The sequence below is a fragment of the Onychomys torridus genome, chromosome 7, assembly GCF_903995425.1.
Source record: "Onychomys torridus chromosome 7, mOncTor1.1, whole genome shotgun sequence".
NCBI classification, from domain to species: Eukaryota; Metazoa; Chordata; class Mammalia; order Rodentia; family Cricetidae; genus Onychomys; species Onychomys torridus.
Genome location: NC_050449.1, coordinates 34062665 through 34078651, shown reverse-complemented (window position 1 = coordinate 34078651; position 15987 = coordinate 34062665). Strand labels below are relative to the sequence as shown.

The 15987-nt window shown below is 49.6% G+C and overlaps 1 long non-coding RNA gene across 1 annotated transcript; it reads right to left on the bottom strand.

Moving 5' to 3' along the window:
* Window positions 1–246: 246 nt before the first annotated feature.
* LOC118587494 lies at window positions 247–15644 on the bottom strand. The gene is made up of 3 exons (XR_004945458.1): window positions 15496–15644; window positions 15012–15330; window positions 247–487 (listed from the first exon to the last, which is right to left on the bottom strand). It is a non-coding gene; the product is annotated as an uncharacterized LOC118587494 (long non-coding RNA).
* Window positions 15645–15987: the final 343 nt, after the last annotated feature.

The following is a 15987-nucleotide window of genomic DNA, read 5'->3' as shown; positions in this document are numbered from 1 at the left end:
ACCAACGTTCCCCAACGTGGCCTGAGGCGCCCCTGCTCCCAGTCTGTGAACTACATACAAATGTGTACTATTTCCAGAGCGAGACCAGGTGTCACAACAACCTCCACTCCCACGAGCCCTCCCCTCTCCCCTCTGCTCCAGGCTCTCCGATGCCCCACACCCCACCCTGCACCACCCCCACCCTGCACCACCCCGACCCCGCACCACCCCCACCCTGCACCATGCCCCTCCCATACAGTGCCCTGACGTGCCTACCCTCTCTCCCTCACACTACCAGCAGAAGAATCTTCCGTCCTCTTAACTATTCTTTTGCAAAACCCCTAGTCCCGTCCTTGTCTGTTCCGAACATTTTAGCTCTGTCTGGCACTGTTCAACATTTTTATTTTCCTCTGTCAACCTGGTCCTCTGACCCCAGTGAAACGAGCAGAGTCTTGAGTCACGTGTGATTCTGTATCCACCCGTAGGACCCAGCACAGAGAGTCACTACCTGATTGGAAAAAAAAAAAAAAATGTGTCCTTTTAGAAGATTCACCTCCGGCCAAAGACAAAAACATGCACGGAAAAAGTTGTCATGCAAACCACACTGAGGTCAGTGAAATTCTCCCTCCTCTAAGAGAGGTGACAGCTTGACTTCTTGGTGTCAGGATTCATATCATTGCAAAGATCAGCTTGGTCTCAAACAGCTCTGACTGAGCAATGAACACATCTATCTCGGAGCCTGCCAGTCATTCCCCTCTCCTCCCCCATCCCCAAGGCTGTCCTCCTTTCTAGCTGTCCACTGGGCATGTGACTTGGAACCAGAGAGAAAGTTGACAAATGTGAGTTATTGCTTGTTTCAGCTCAAGTCAGGTCTGCAATATGAGAAATACAAAGGCTTTTCCCCACCTTTGGTTGGTGCCTGTTGTGCTAACATTGGACTGTCGAACTAGATTTTGGAGCAAAGTAAAAGAAAAGATGAACAGGGGCCGATGAGAGGGCTCAGTAGGTAAAGGAACTTGCAGCAAAGCCTGAAGACCCATGTTCGATCCCAGGACCCACATAGTGGACAGCTAGAACCAACTCCTACAGGCTGTCCTCAGACCTCACACTGCTCTCTCCAGTGTGCCCCATAGCATATATACACAGTAAGTTCACAAATGTTTTTGTTTTTTAAGATGAACAGATGATGATACCAACGGTTGCTGTGGAGACTTGAACAGCTATTCTGATCCATGTTTGGTCAGAACCCAGAGAAATTATTGAAGTCCTTCATCTAGAATCCAATTCTGTTACCTTTGTTTAGAGCCAAGCCAGGTAATAGCCCTAGGGGAAAACAGGCTGGGTCATCATCGACAGCTTGTTTTTTGTTATAATGGAGCCAGATGTGCAGTAGAGGGGAACATGTGTAGGCTTGGGTAGTTCTTTCATAGTCCCATCACGCCATCAATTCATAATGGCTGGCATCCACTGGTTCCCAAGCATGCTTACTATGGATGCTTTTTACTCCATGTTTTTCTTCCCATCTCTATGCCTGCTGTACACACGGCTTATCTGCTGTCAGTTATCATGGTCTAGCCTCTACCCACACCCAAAAATGCAGGCTTGGGGGCCAAGGAACTGCAACACTCTTCGAAGACCCACATGCTTTCAAAGTAAGAGTCATCAGAGGTACTCAACCCAGATGGTGAGGTAGAAAAAACGTAACCATCGTTCACTTCACCTCCCACAACACTAGGGATCCCGAGCGCTTCCTTCCAACTGGGTCAGATGGGGGATTCCTTCCTTCCTCTGCTTGTGGACCTAAGGTCTTGGTTTTGTGGCTACTGCAATGCTCATATAATCTCCATTCGAACCTCCAGTTCCTCAGTGCTCATCACAGGTGCTGTGAATATTTCTCTAGAACTTCTCGGATGTCTTTTTTCTTTCTTTCTTTTTTCCTTTTTTTGGGGGGGGCTTTGAGACAGGGTTTCTCTGTGTAGCTTTGGAGCCTTTCCTGAAACTCACTCTGTAGCCCAGGCTGGCCTCGAACTCACAAAGATCTGCCTGCCTCTGCCTCCTGAGTGCTAGGATTAAAGGCGTGTGCCACCACCGCCCAGCCTTTTTACTTTTTTCTTTTCTTTTTTTTTTTTTTTCTTTTTTTTTTTTGAGCTGAGGATCGAACCCAGGGCCTTGTGCTTGCTAGGCAAGCACTCTACCACTGAGCTAAATCCCTAACCCCCTTTTTTTCCTTCTTAAACTTCATGGGAAACTTGTGCAAATGCAGATTCTTGATGCAGGCAGGGTGTGTGTGGGTCTTCATGTCTATCAAGTTTGCTTGAAAAACCAGTCCTGCAGTTTGAGGCCCCCTCATTCTGAGTGGCTTTCTCAAGGCTGTCCAGGTTGGAGCCCTGAAAATCTCACACCCTACCTCCTGAGAATTCCCACAGTCCTGAGCAGACTGCAGAAGCTGGTGACTCTACCTCGTTAAACAGGAAGCCTGAAGCTTGCCTTTGGAAGGAAGCTCCCTGAAGGGCCCTTTGATGCGCTGGGGTGGAGAGGAGACATGGAAAGATGGGAGCAGCTGCCCATGGTCTTGTGAAGCAGATGACACACAATGATCTGGGAGCTGGGAGATCTGGCTTCTTGTTTTGATCCCACTACTCATTGTGTTGCCTCAGGACAGTTGAGGACAACTGACCTCCCTGACCCTTCTCTGCAGATTGGGTATCTACAGTTGCAAGGATCATAGGAGTGACCAAAGGAGAGCACACATTCTTGAAGTCCACCCCAGCTTTGGGTGATCACCACCTGACTTGAGTGTCTTCTACTTGCTCTGCTTCAGTGAAACCCAGGTAGGGTTAGTGATAAGTGAGGAGGACTATGGGAGAAGAAGGGGTTGGGGAGATGGCTAAGTGAGCAAAGGGCTTGCTGGGCAAACATGAGGCTCCGAGTTTGGAGCTCCATTACCCAGGTGAAAGCTGGATGTTGCCACGGGTATCTGTAATCCCTGCATGGGTATCTGTAATCCCTGCATGGGTATCTGTAATCCCTGCATGGGTATCTGTAATCCCTGCATGGGTATCTGTAATCCCTGCATGAGTATCTGTAATCCCTGCATAAGTGTATCTGTAATCCCTGCACGGGTATCTATAATCCCTGCATGGGTATCTGTAATCCCTGCATGGGTATCTATAATCCCTGCATGGGTATCTGTAATCCCTGCATGGGTATCTGTAATCCCTGAGCTGGGGGATGGAGACAGGTAGAATGAAGGGGCTGTCTAGCCCCAAACAGGTTCAGTGAAGACCTTGTCATCAAAAACAAGGTGAAGATCGATGGGGAGATATCCCAGCATCAACCTCTGGCTTCCATATATGCATGAACAGGAGCACACATACCCCCAAACACACATATGCACACACAGACATAATGCACAGACACAGACAGAAACACACACACACACACACACACACACACACACACACACACACACACACACACTGAGAAAGAGGGAGGAAAATGGCCCTAAGCCCTATATACTAGGGTACCAGCTAGGAGCCTATACTCAACCCTTCTGCTATTTGGCCCACAGAACTTCAAAGGAACAAAACAGGATCAAGTCAACACTCTTGGGCTGGCCTTGCCCACTAAAGACACTGTTGGAAGGAGAAGCCATATGCCCGGAAAGTTATTAAATGGAAATAAACCACTTGGAAGAACTGAACTGTTCCTGGCTCTGGAGACAAGTGGAGACAGAGGACTATAATGCCCTACCCTCTCCTCCATCCCAGTGCTGCACAACCCCAGCGATTCCCTCCCGGAGTCAGTGCTATCCAGGACGCTCTGAAGACTTCAAGGCCTGTGTGGTCTTGACTGTGAGGTTGGCCCCAAAAGCTCCACTCCCTGCAGATGTTTCTGCCATCTTTATTCAACACCTTCATTACTGTTTCCTCTTCGTGGCCTTTTTGATGGTGAAGAGACACTTGGGAGAGGAAACAGCTGAGTTTCCTAAGCTTCTTTTTCCCCATTCATTAATGTGTTTCTTTATTTCTGCTCCATTCATCTCCAAGTATCCACATGAGCCAGTGACCCATATGATCACAGAGGAAATAGCCTGCATGCCACTCTAATGTGATGCGAGATACTGGGAAGGTACAAACAAGGTGTTTCTAGGGTTCAGAGCTCTCTGCTCTGGGGTCCGGCAAGACTTTGCCAAAGAGGGAGCTTGGTGTGTGGTGAAGAAGCTAGCAGGTCATCAAGGCGTGTGTGTGGGGTCCCCTCCATGGAGCTGCTCTAGTATTATAAGTACAGGGTACGTGACCTTCACAGATCTCTCTTCCCCCTCTTCATCTCTCCCTGCCTGCTGCCCCTCCCTCTGCCCCCATACCTAAGAGCAGTGGATCCTTTGGATCCTAGAGAGGGGAAAGGGACAAGAAGATGATTAGGCTTCCATGTCAGTGTTCAGGGGACAGTCACTTGGATTCCTTGGGGCTAGGGAATTTCAGAGTTCTGGGAACAGGGTGTGAGAGGCAGTGGGGCAGAGAAGGTGGCCTGGTTTCTGGCCTCTTCTCTGTGGAGAGTGGAGGGAGGCAGGGCATAGTCTGCTGCTCCCTCCCGGCTGTTGGCTGCAGGATGGAAGATAGAACTCCCCCAGAGGAAAGCAGATGGTGACCAGGCCTCAGAGAACAACCCAGACTTCACCAGCCTGGCTCCAGAATGCGTTCTGTGTGGGAACTCTAAGCCTGTGGGAATCTGGGACACCAGCCTAGTTGTCTTTTGTAGGGAGAAAAAAAATTTCACACTTTCTGTTTGGGTCAGTGGCAAAAAGCAGGTTTTTCTTCTCACCTTGCGGTTTTCTTGTCGTTGTCTCCCCCCGCCCTCGCCCCCGCCCCTGCCCCCCCGAAACTTAAAAAAGGAAGTATAATTCAACACATCTTGGGTCTGAGTGTTGGGCTCTTTGGAGTCTAATTTTGCTGAGTACATGACCAGCTGACAACAAAGGAACTGTAGCTTTGTGTGAGGCCAGACCCCAGACTGTGTATTATCCATCAGTGGTGCATTGCGTAAGGATGCAGACAACGGTGGACGATACAACAGTGATCCGAAGAGCATATCTCCTGGTCATAGCGTAGCCATGTTGTTTGTATCAGTGCAATGACTGATGTTTAACCAGAGACGGAATTGCCCGTCCTTATGTAGCACGCTACCCAAGCCGCCTCCTCATTCTTTTCTTTCTATCTTGAATTGTTTGCGCGTGGTGGGAGGCAGACATGCACGTGTGTGTGAAGGCCAGGCACCATCATCAGATGTCTTTCTCTATCACTTTCCACCTTTTTTTGAGACATGGTCTGCCAGTGAATTTGGAGTTCACTGTTGGTTGGGGCTGGCTGGCTGGGGAACCTCAGGGCTCCACCTGCCTCTGCCTCCCAGCTCCGGAGTTAGAGACTCACTGCCGCACTGCCGCACCGGCTTTGGCATGGGTGCTGGGAGTCCACACCAAGCTCCTCATGTTTGCAGAGCAGGCACTTCCCCTCCTGAGCCATCTTCCCAGCCCTGCCTCTTTGTTCTTGTCCTTCCGTGTCCCCACGGAAGCAGAAAGCACGCTACCACCAAGTGTACTCAAGCAGTCCAATGTAACCTGCAAATGTAACCTGCACATCTCCCTTTCTAACTGCAAAGAATCACCACCTCAGAGGTTGTTATACAGTAGATTACCTGTGTGCATTCCTAACACCATGGCTAGTGACAGCAGTTTCTCAATAAAGCATTACCTGATGCTGAAATCAGAAATGAACCAACTGGTAGCTGGGCCAGTCCACACAGACAGGCACTATGGAGCACGCAGTAGAGCTTATGGGAGAAGAAGATTTATAGGCCATGCTCCTGCTTCAGAGACCTGCAGGCAAGAAGCTAAGCAGCCAAGGAAGGGCCATCTTGACCACAGCTACGTAACACACAAAATTATTCTCTCAGAGAAACAGCAGACAGATGGGGCACAGATGGATCTATGAGCCTTGTGAGGTCCTAGAGCAGGACGATATCCCCTAAAGGACACTAAGGGACTTGCCAGAGGGATAAGGGAACAGCAGTGGCCACTATAGGCTGGCTCTAATGGCCTGGTGTCAACTGACTTCAAGCAGGCCACCCACCAAATATCGCATGGGTGACACTCCTTGAGCAAAGACAGTCATGATAATGACAACAGACGTTCATTAACTGCTGATTATGTAGCAGGCAGGGAGCTAAAACTCGAAATGCATTACTTCATTCAGTTTACACACACATACACACACACACACACACACACACACACACACACACACAAAATGCTATGACATTGTCACTACATGCAATGGCTGCTGAGAAAGTTGAGGTTAGGGAGGTGAAGTAATTTGCTCAAAGTCGTACAATTATGAAGTGCCCCAGGCCAGCATCCAGCGAGGATCTGGGACCCCAAGGGTCGGGCTCTCACAGCAGTTGTTCCGTGCCTGGTCCACAGGGAAGCTTTATGTGCCTTCCCTCTGCTCTTCCCTTGAAGAGTGATTGCAAATAATTGGAATTGTCATTGGAAGTAATGAGAAGTGACAGGGGTTGGGTTAGAAGGCTCACCGCTCCAAGTCTGAACCATCCCCCTCAAACCCAAGCCTAAATTTAAACAATGAAGTCACAAAACAATTTCCCTCTTAGGGATTCAATTTTTTTTTTTCCTGCTCCCTTCCATCACCCAGAAGAGAAATCAGAATACGCCAGTGGCTGAAGCTCTGCTCTGTACTATGGATACGTTTGAGAACAGAAAATTCCTTCTTGGCTTAATCCTGTTTGTTTTCCATGCAGAGGAAATCACCTGTGAACCCAGCTGAGGAGTCCACCAATCTCAATGGACACAGTCCAGTTTACTGATACCTCTCTTCTTCGTCTTTCTGTCTTTAACATCCCATGAGGGATGAGGCAATGGAGGTGGCAGGTTGGGATGAAGAATGACACCATACATTTCAGTAGGCAAGGACACAGAGGATGCCGGGAAATTCAATCCCTCCAGGAAGCACCCGGCAGGATGCCAAGGACACACACTGATTAATCCAGCCTTTCTGATGTTGATGGGTCACCCTACCAGCCTGCCAGCTGCCTTTTTAACACCAACCTTGATAGTTTGGAAGTGTAGTGGGAGACTGGAGATCATCGGGCCCCTGAAGGTACAAGAGGAGATCCTGCCTCCCACACAGACACAATTAGATGACTTCTCAGAACTCCTAGGGGCCCCCCACATTCCCCCTGCTGGCTTGCACGTATGTGTTTCTGAACGTCTTCCCCACTGCTCAGTGCTTAGGTGGTAGAAACTGGCCTTCCATATTATAGGAATCTTAGAGCCCAGCTCAGGGATGGTACTCAATTCTGTAATTGTTTGTGAAGGAGAGGATATGAATAAAGAAGGGCCTATGATGGACGTGAGTATCAAAGATGCCAAAAGGTAACTGGGAGGCTGCTGTTGCCATCCTTGAGGACAGTGCTTAGAGAGGCCCTCTGCTGACACCAGGTCACTCTGCTGTTTCTAAGCTCCTTCCTCCCCTTCCTTCCCCCCCTCCATCCTCATCCTCTTTCTTCTCTTCAGTTAGCTTTCCTGACCCGACCTCTTGAGACCCGCTTTGCTATCCTTTCAGAAAAGCCTCTAGGAACGGAGGAACTATTCTGAGAACAGTTCCATTTTCTCCTCCCAGGAGGCCCAAAGGAAAGATTTCTTCCCTGGGTTCTCCTGAGACAAAGCAGTTTTCAGCCTTATCACAGCCAGACGTTGGCTGGGGCTACACAGACTGCTCCAACCGTCTGCCACTCACAAAATAAAGGTTCATTTCACCATCCGCCCCATTTTGGTCTGTAGGGTGCCAAAGGAAATAAACTTTTATGTTTTCAGAATCCAGACAGTTGGAGTTCAGAGAACCAAACCTTTTTTTTTTTTTGAAGGGAGTTAAGGGTCTGCATTCTTTCTTTAGCAGACAAGAAAGTCAGAGCCGCTAAAAGCAGGATTTAACTAGAAAGTGCACTACACAAGCAAGTCATACAATCCCCAAACCTTCACACCTATAGCCACGGGGTCTTGTGTTAATACAGGAGGCTCCTGTGCCTGACCCGAAAGCGGGGCACACACCTCACCAAGAAGCCTCAAGGAATTAGGACGAGGCTGCGATGTGATGCACACAGGATGTATACAGCAACTCACTTATAAACAATAGTTGGTAAGCCAGACAAATCGTTTGAACGGGGCAGAGAAAGGGGTGGGTGATTAATGGCCCACCGTCTAGACCCTCTCATCTGGTAGTGCTAAGCCTTGTAGAATACCTCTGTGTCTCCTGGTGAAAAGGAAGCTCATGGCTTTGGGAATCTCCAGTCCCAGGTTTGTGTCTGTTCATCTGTTTCCTAGCGTATTCATGCAAGTTCATTTTTACTTCTCAGAGCCTTGGTTTATTTATTGTAAAATACAGTCATCAGACATTTACTCTCAAAGAACAAGAAGAGGATGACATATGGCGTGAAAGTAGACTTTGCATGAGCCCTTGTACCTGTCCCTTTAAGATACTGGTCACTTTGAGTGGCCAGACCCCATAGCCTGAAGAAATCAGGCCACTTCCCCCTGCAGCTCTCTCTTTGGGACAGAGAAACCATGTGCTGCTGGAGGGTTTAGCAACCCTTCATTTATAGTCCTGCCAGTACCTGGCTCCTCTATGCTCATTGTCCTGTAGGGTACCCCAGGCTAAATCATGTGGTATGAAGCCTCCCATCAGGGGCTGATGGGGGCATTTCTCCGAAGCTCTCCTCTGGGCCTCCTCTCATTACTGACCAATCTCTCTCTCTCTCTCTCTCTCTCTCTCTCTCTCTCTCTCTCTCTCAGGTTAAGCTATTTCTCCAGTGGAGCTTCTCCTCTCTGACTCCGAAAGGGAAGCCTCTTTCACCTTTAAGTCACGCCATCTTGTCTCTGACCCAGTGCACTGTCCCATTCTATCCACACCCCACCTCGGGGCCCAGTGCTGGCTCTCGAGGCTGGGAGACTTCTATTGAGTTCATTCCTGAAGAATAACTTCACATCAGCTCTTTCCCTGAACCCACCCACCAGCAGCCACTGACCTCTTCTTTCCGATATGTCAGAAACTCCCAAGCCTTGTCCAGATGTTGGGAATTGAGCCAAGGATGGCGGCTCACACCTGTACCAGCACCTGAGAGGCTCCCACAGGATTGCTGTAAGTTTGAGGCCAGACTGGGCTACAGAGTAAGACCTTGTCTCAAAAAAAACTGCCCCCAAAATTTGGAATTCCAACTAGTATTATGACTTATGGGGTCCTCTCTCAATTGTAGCACAAGTAGACTAAGAACAGAGAATTACATGCAAACACAAACACAAATTCTAATCCAGCCAAGGAACCATTGCGCTCTACACCTTCCTGGCAGAGCTTTATTTACACTTTACTATGTGTAAACCATGGATAAAGAAAAAAAAAGTGGGGGTGGGAAAGGAGTGAACAGGATATCGTGGGGTAAAAGAACTTGCCACCAAGCCAAGCCTGATGCTCTGAGTTCAACTGCTGGAACCCATACATTACAAGGAGCAAACCAACTCCTGTGGGTTGTCCTGTGAGCTCTGCATGCTCACCATGGTGGTCCACATTCTCTCTCTCTCTCTCTCTCTCTCTCTCTCTCTCTCTCTCTCTCTCACACACACACACACACACACACACACACACACACACACAGAGAGATGTTATTTTTTAAGAAGAGGGTTTAACAAGTAGTTTTGTACAATAAACCCTCAAAACTGGTCTTTCCTGGGTGTTCCTTCTTTGGGTTGTTTGTAGGTAATTTTGCTCAGGATGAAGACCTTTTGGTAAGTATTTGGGTTATGAAGTCCCCAGGCACAAGGATCTGGTCACCACTCTGACCTTGAAAGACATTCCCTGGCTCACAGAACTTCAGGGCAATTGTGGGATGAATGTCTCAGACTGCTTTGTCCCTGGTACTTAATTGACTCTTAAAGGCGTATAATCATGGCCACCAATTGCTACACAAGGGCAGTACCTGAGAACAAAACAAAAAACCAAACAAGCGTGGTGGTAAAGCCACATCCTTTCCAGAATTAAAACCTCAGAGAATAGTAGGGGATAGTCCTGTAAGAAAACCTAGGGATGAGCTGAGCCGAACGTTTTTGTTTTAGAGGAATGTGAGGAGGAAACTGAAGACACACGTGTGTGTGTGTGTGTGTGTGTGTGTGTGTGTGTGTGTGTGTGTGTGTAAAACAAGCCTGGAATAACACAGCAAACTTAAGAAGGAATGGGAGCCGCTGACATCCCTTCCTGTTCCTTGTGTGCACACAACCACATGTTTGGGACTTCGGACATTAATTCTTCCTTTTCTGAACACATCAAACATGACACTTAAAGTTTCCAAGATTTCCAGTTATGACGGCTAAATTGAAATGTTTCGACATCTGCCCTATTTTTCAAGCAATTTCTCAACCCGAAAAACCATGCCAATTACTCAGCATTTAGCTCATCTAGCGGAGACACTGGGAGGCCAACTGTGATCTTGAAGCTTAACAGCACAAGACGAAAGGGAGGGAAGACATTTTCTACCTCGCAGACGTGTGACAGGACACATCATGGCGTCTGGATGCTGCTGCTGCCTCTTCTACTAAGCTAGTTGGGTAACCTTAGCCAACTCTCTGAATTTCAGTCCCTTCTTCATCATAAAAGACCAGGTAGGTTTAGATAAAGGATGAATTTGGATTCCAAGGAAGGCTACACGGAAGTCAACGAACCCCTGGAGATCATTGGAAAATCTGATGTATGTACATGTGTCTTCTTCTAAGACAGCGGTTCTCAACCTTCCTAATGCTGCAACCCTTAAAATACAGGTCCTCATGCTGTGGTGACCCCCAACCATAAAATTATTTTCGTTTCTACTATGTAACTGTAATTGGGCTACTGTTATGATTCATATTGTAAATATCTGGTATGTGGGATACAAAGGAGTCATGACCCATAGATTGCTCTAAGAAATGGTTTTCTTAGATTCTCTAAGGGGTCTGAGTTCAAACTTTGTTTTTGTTTTTTTTCCAGACAGGGTTTCTTTGTGTAGCTTTAGAGCCTATCCTGGATCTCACTCTGTAGACCAGGCTATCCTCAAACTCACAGAGATCTGCCTGCCTCTGACTCCCGAGTGCTGGGATTAAAGGTGTTCGCCACCACTACCCAGCCTGAGTTCAAACTTTTAAGAATCAGGGATTTGGGAAGTAGCTTAGATTCCCGCCCCCGCCCCCCCCCCACAGCTGTGACAATCTTTGTGTCTATGTTTTAAGACATCTGTCCAATAGTTCACCATCACTAGGTACTTTGATGGAATACATCCATCCATGTGTTGCACAGCTGAGCATAAGACTAATAAGTTAGGACAAATAAGTTAGGACAAGACAGGAGTCCACTGGGATCATAATGCTATTGTGACCATCATCACTAATGCAGGCAGATGAGGGAAAGACATGTGGTCCCACTCAGATCTGTCATTGCACTACACACCCATGAAGGCTTACATGCATGAGAAGCCTTCCTCAAGTTCCTTGCTGGAGAACCAAGCTCCTCCCCTGTCCTCTCTGAATGAAGTGTTTGTACTCAGCATTAAAAGCAATGGACACTGGGCTAGGAATGTAGCTCAGTAGGAAAAAAGCTCCTCTAGCACACTCTAGGTTCCATTCCCAGCAGTGTGTACACACACACTAACACACACACACACACACACTCACACACACACACACACACACACACACACACACACACAGAGAAATGCAACCACAATGGCTCTTTTACATGCTAACCTAAAAGTTAAGTTTTTAAAATGACAAAGAAGAAAAATGAATGAGAACTACTAAAGACTTGGAAGGCAACAAAAGATCAGAGAATCATAGGAAAAAATTGAATTAGAGACCCTCCACCCCACCCCCCTCCTACACATAAGAGGGATGGAGCCAGAACTCAGAGAACTTACCACTTCCCTATCCAGGCTCTTGGCTTCCTATGGGCTACCCGACAAGACAGCAGAGTATAGGTGGGAGGTGTGGATCACGTGGGATCCAAACATGACCACTATTACAAGAAAGCCAGGCAAGACATTAAGGGGGTGGGGGAACTAAACCAAACCAGATTTGAATAGCAAGAGATGGCTTGGGATGGTATCAGAGGGGTCAGGGCCTCTTTCTCTGCTCCTTAGAGATTACTGCCTATTTGAATACTCACATTGAAGAGGTAGGTGGGGTACCTGGCCTCACTCACTATCGGGTTCAAAGAAAGCAAGAATTCAACTGGCCCACCCTTGCTCAGATTATTAAAGTCTCCCTTCCCACCCAGCTCTCCTGCTTCTTTTCTGTGCATTTTCTACAAAAAAGAGATTCTGATGCAGCCACCCATGAGAGGAAACAGCATGAAACACCTCCCCTTTAAAGAACCAGTAGAATAAGAGAGGTGTCCCCCCCCCTCCCCAGGCAAGTCTGGATTTTAATTTTGTCTTTGGTGAAGAGTCCTCCAGGCTCAAAGCCATGTTGCAAAGCAGAGCAGATCCAGCCAGCACAACTACGCTCCTCCTGTCATTTGGAGAGGGGTTCCCTTCAAATTGCTCCCTTTTGATGCCTGTCTCTGACTTGAATAGTTTAAGCAACTTAGATCCAGGACATCCTGAGTCTGAGTTTGCTAACAGTCAGATGAGGCAAAGAGCAGATATAGAAGAAGATTTGGTTGTGAGAATTCCAAGCCAGTCTTCCTCCTTTCTTTTCTCCCTGGCCTTTAGTGTGCAAGATGACCTCAGGAAAGAAGTCGTGTGGAGAATCAGCTCAGCAGCTTATTTTCCTCGCTAAAGATGTGATTACACCTAGAAAGAGCTCAACAAAGAAGGAACACAGACTGGAGGAAAAGCCCAGAGGCTAAGAGGACTTGTTGCTCTTGCAGAGGACTGGGCTTGGTTCTCAGCACCCATGTGGCAGCTCACATAACTCCAGGTCCAGGGGGTATGATGTCCTCTTCTGACCTCCATGGGCACCAGGTACATCCATGGTACACACATACACATGAAGGCAAACACTCACACACACACACACACACACACACACACACACACACACACACACTAAGTAATCCAAAGTAAAATTTAGAAGCAAATAAAGAAGAAACAGTCAAGAGGGCATATCCTCGGATCTCTGTCTCAGTCAGACCCTCCTTCCTCAGCTGCCTTTGCATGGCACACCATCCACATCCTGCCTTCAAATCCCACCTCTGCTCGCTCATTGTGAGCTTGTGGCTTTGACGGAGTTAACCTGACCTCCGTACACCTTGATTTCGTCTGCAATATGAGTTTAGGCTTAACGGGTATCCAGTAGGGCTGGCATGAAGATCAGAGGCATTAACAAAAATCACCCACAGTAAAGTGCTCAGGATAAAAGGGACTCGAATGGTAAGTTGCCTCTAACAAGGCAACTCTGGGTTTGACTCTATTGCACCTCTGAGGATTGGTAGCTTAGAAGTGTGACTCTGGAAAGCTGACAAAGGTGCCATCTAGCTGTGCCAGCTGTGCTGCAACAATTGGCCAATATCTCCAAGAGCTTAGAGAAGAGCCCCTCCCCTCTCCTCCTTGGGCCTCAGCTCTCCTCTTCCTATACCTTAACGCATACCAGCCTGGGGGCGGTACACAGGCATGCCAACCAGTGTGTAAGTTTTCAGAGAATGCTGCAAGCTCTGCTCACCATGCCAGGTGGCTCTCTAGATCTCCCTCACCTCTGCTGGTTCTTCTGGGCTCCAGCCTCCGTCCGACTCCCAGAGATACTGGCCCTGGAGCTTGGAAACACCCTAAAAAACCATCTCATTTTCTTGGGGGAGAGCTAAGGAAACAAAGCCCTATGTAGTAAGCTGCCCAGGGTCACCTGGCTAGTCAGTTCAGGCCCACTGTTCGCTCCCCTCTACCCTAGGGTCTGGCACACCTGGCCTACTCTTCGGATTTCTGAACTCCCGCAAACTTTGGGTTTGAACTCCAGGTGGCCAAGGTTCTCGCTTCCTGACACAGGCCTGGACTTCGTTCACTTGTCCTGCTGTCTTCCCGGCCTGGTCCCTCACAGGTTCACAGACCCCCTCCAGCTCTTTCCACAGGTCCCTTCTGTGCCGTGCCGCCCCCCCTCTCCCCCCGCCGCCCCCCAAAGCTGTCTGAGTCCAGCCCAGACATACCAGCCTGTGCCTTAGGGCATCCCTGCCTCAGGAGACCCGCCTGGTAGCCACCGCCTAAGTAAAGACCACCCAGCCAGGCTCTCTCTGCCCCGGAGCCAGGTTCAGGAGGGGGCAGAGTCTGCTCTTTCTTTTTCTCGCCTCCTTTGCTGCATCGGTTTCAAGGACTCCAGGCTCCCTTCGCCCAGGCTCGACTTCACATTCCTGTCCTCCGTTTTCTCGCTTCTCTGGCTTTTCCTGTCTCTCCTTCCCGGGGTCGCATTCAGTCTGCATCTCCTGGGGTCACCTGGCTTTTAGGTGCTCCTTGCACCCTGCCCTGTTTCCCTCTCTACCCTTTCCTCCTTCCTTCTCTCTTTCTTCTCCTTCCCTCTTCCCCTTCAACACATCTGTTTCTAATCTGAGCGCTCAGAGGCGCCTGTTTGAAACAAAAAGCTCCCCCCACCCTCAAAACCTGGCACAGAAAACCCTGGATGAACCTTTCCTCCCCAGCTCTCCACTTTCCCCTGGTACTCCTGAAACCAAACCACGCGCTGAAAAGTACCCTCCACACCAAACGGTTCTCCGCCAAACTCCACCAGGAAACGCCCCCACCCCGTAGCTGGCTGGAGGGCCCAGATGTGTGAGACATTTCGATGGCCGACTGGGCGGTCCTCGGCTGCCAGATGCGCCCCTCGGTGGCGCTGAGGCAAGGACCGAGTGGTTGCGGCACTCCGGGACTGCAGGGACCACGGTGCTGAAGGCGGGTCTCCACCCAAACACAGGGTGGCGTTTGCCCAGGGCCATCCAAATTCCCGCCCTCCCCAAGGCACTCACCTAGCCAGAGGAAGAAGAGGGACATCCCGATCCCCGGACACGGGCGCTTCCCGGCTCAGCGCTGCCTGGCTGCGGGGAGACCGAGCGCAGCCGACGGACCTTCTGCTAGCAGGGCGCGGCGCCTCGGGGTGCGCGCAGGGGGCTGCAGCCATGTGCGGGCGCCGGCCCCGCGCCTGGGTCCCTTGCGCTCTGCGCTCCCGGGGCGCCGAGGGCTTCTAGCCCTGGCTCCACCAGCTGGCGCTGGGACGGGGGCTGGGCCCAGGGTCAGGGAGGAGAAGGCGAGGCGGCAAGGCGCTACCGCTTCGTGGAACACTTTTCCCTGTTTGGAAAGAAAACCGACTGGAGAAAGAGAAAAAAAATTGAGCTGGAACCACACGGCTGCCTCCTACCGCAGCCCCTCCCTCCATCCCTCCCCTCGCCCTCCCTTCCCTTCGCTCCCGCCCTCCCTCTCTGCGTTTGGGGTTAGCTGCTGGGGCTGCTTTACCTCCCACCCGGGAGGGAGGGCCGCGGCCCGGGGTGATCGAGGGGGGTGCTCGGTGCCAATTGATGCGGTACAGGAGAGAAGCTGCAGCAGTTCGGCCAAGAGCCGGAGGATGCGGCCTTCTCAAGTCTGTCTTTTCTCTCCTAGATCTCTCTACTCTTTTGTATATTTTTCTCCCTCACAATGCTCTATGCAATCTCTCTCTCTCTCTCTCTCTCTCTCTCTCTCTCTCTCTCTCTCTCTCTCTCTCTCTCTCTCTCTCTCTCACACACACACACACACACACACACACACACACCACATTTACATTTGGGGCGGGGGGTGGGTGGGGTGGGCGGGGGGGGGGGGAGACAGTGTCTCACTATACAGCTCTTTGTTGGCCTGGAAGGCTATCTATGTAGACCAGGCTGGCCTCGAACTCACAAAACTCAGAAAGATCTATCTGCCCCTGTGCGCACCACCACACCAGGTTTTGTTCACATTCTTGCTTCTCGC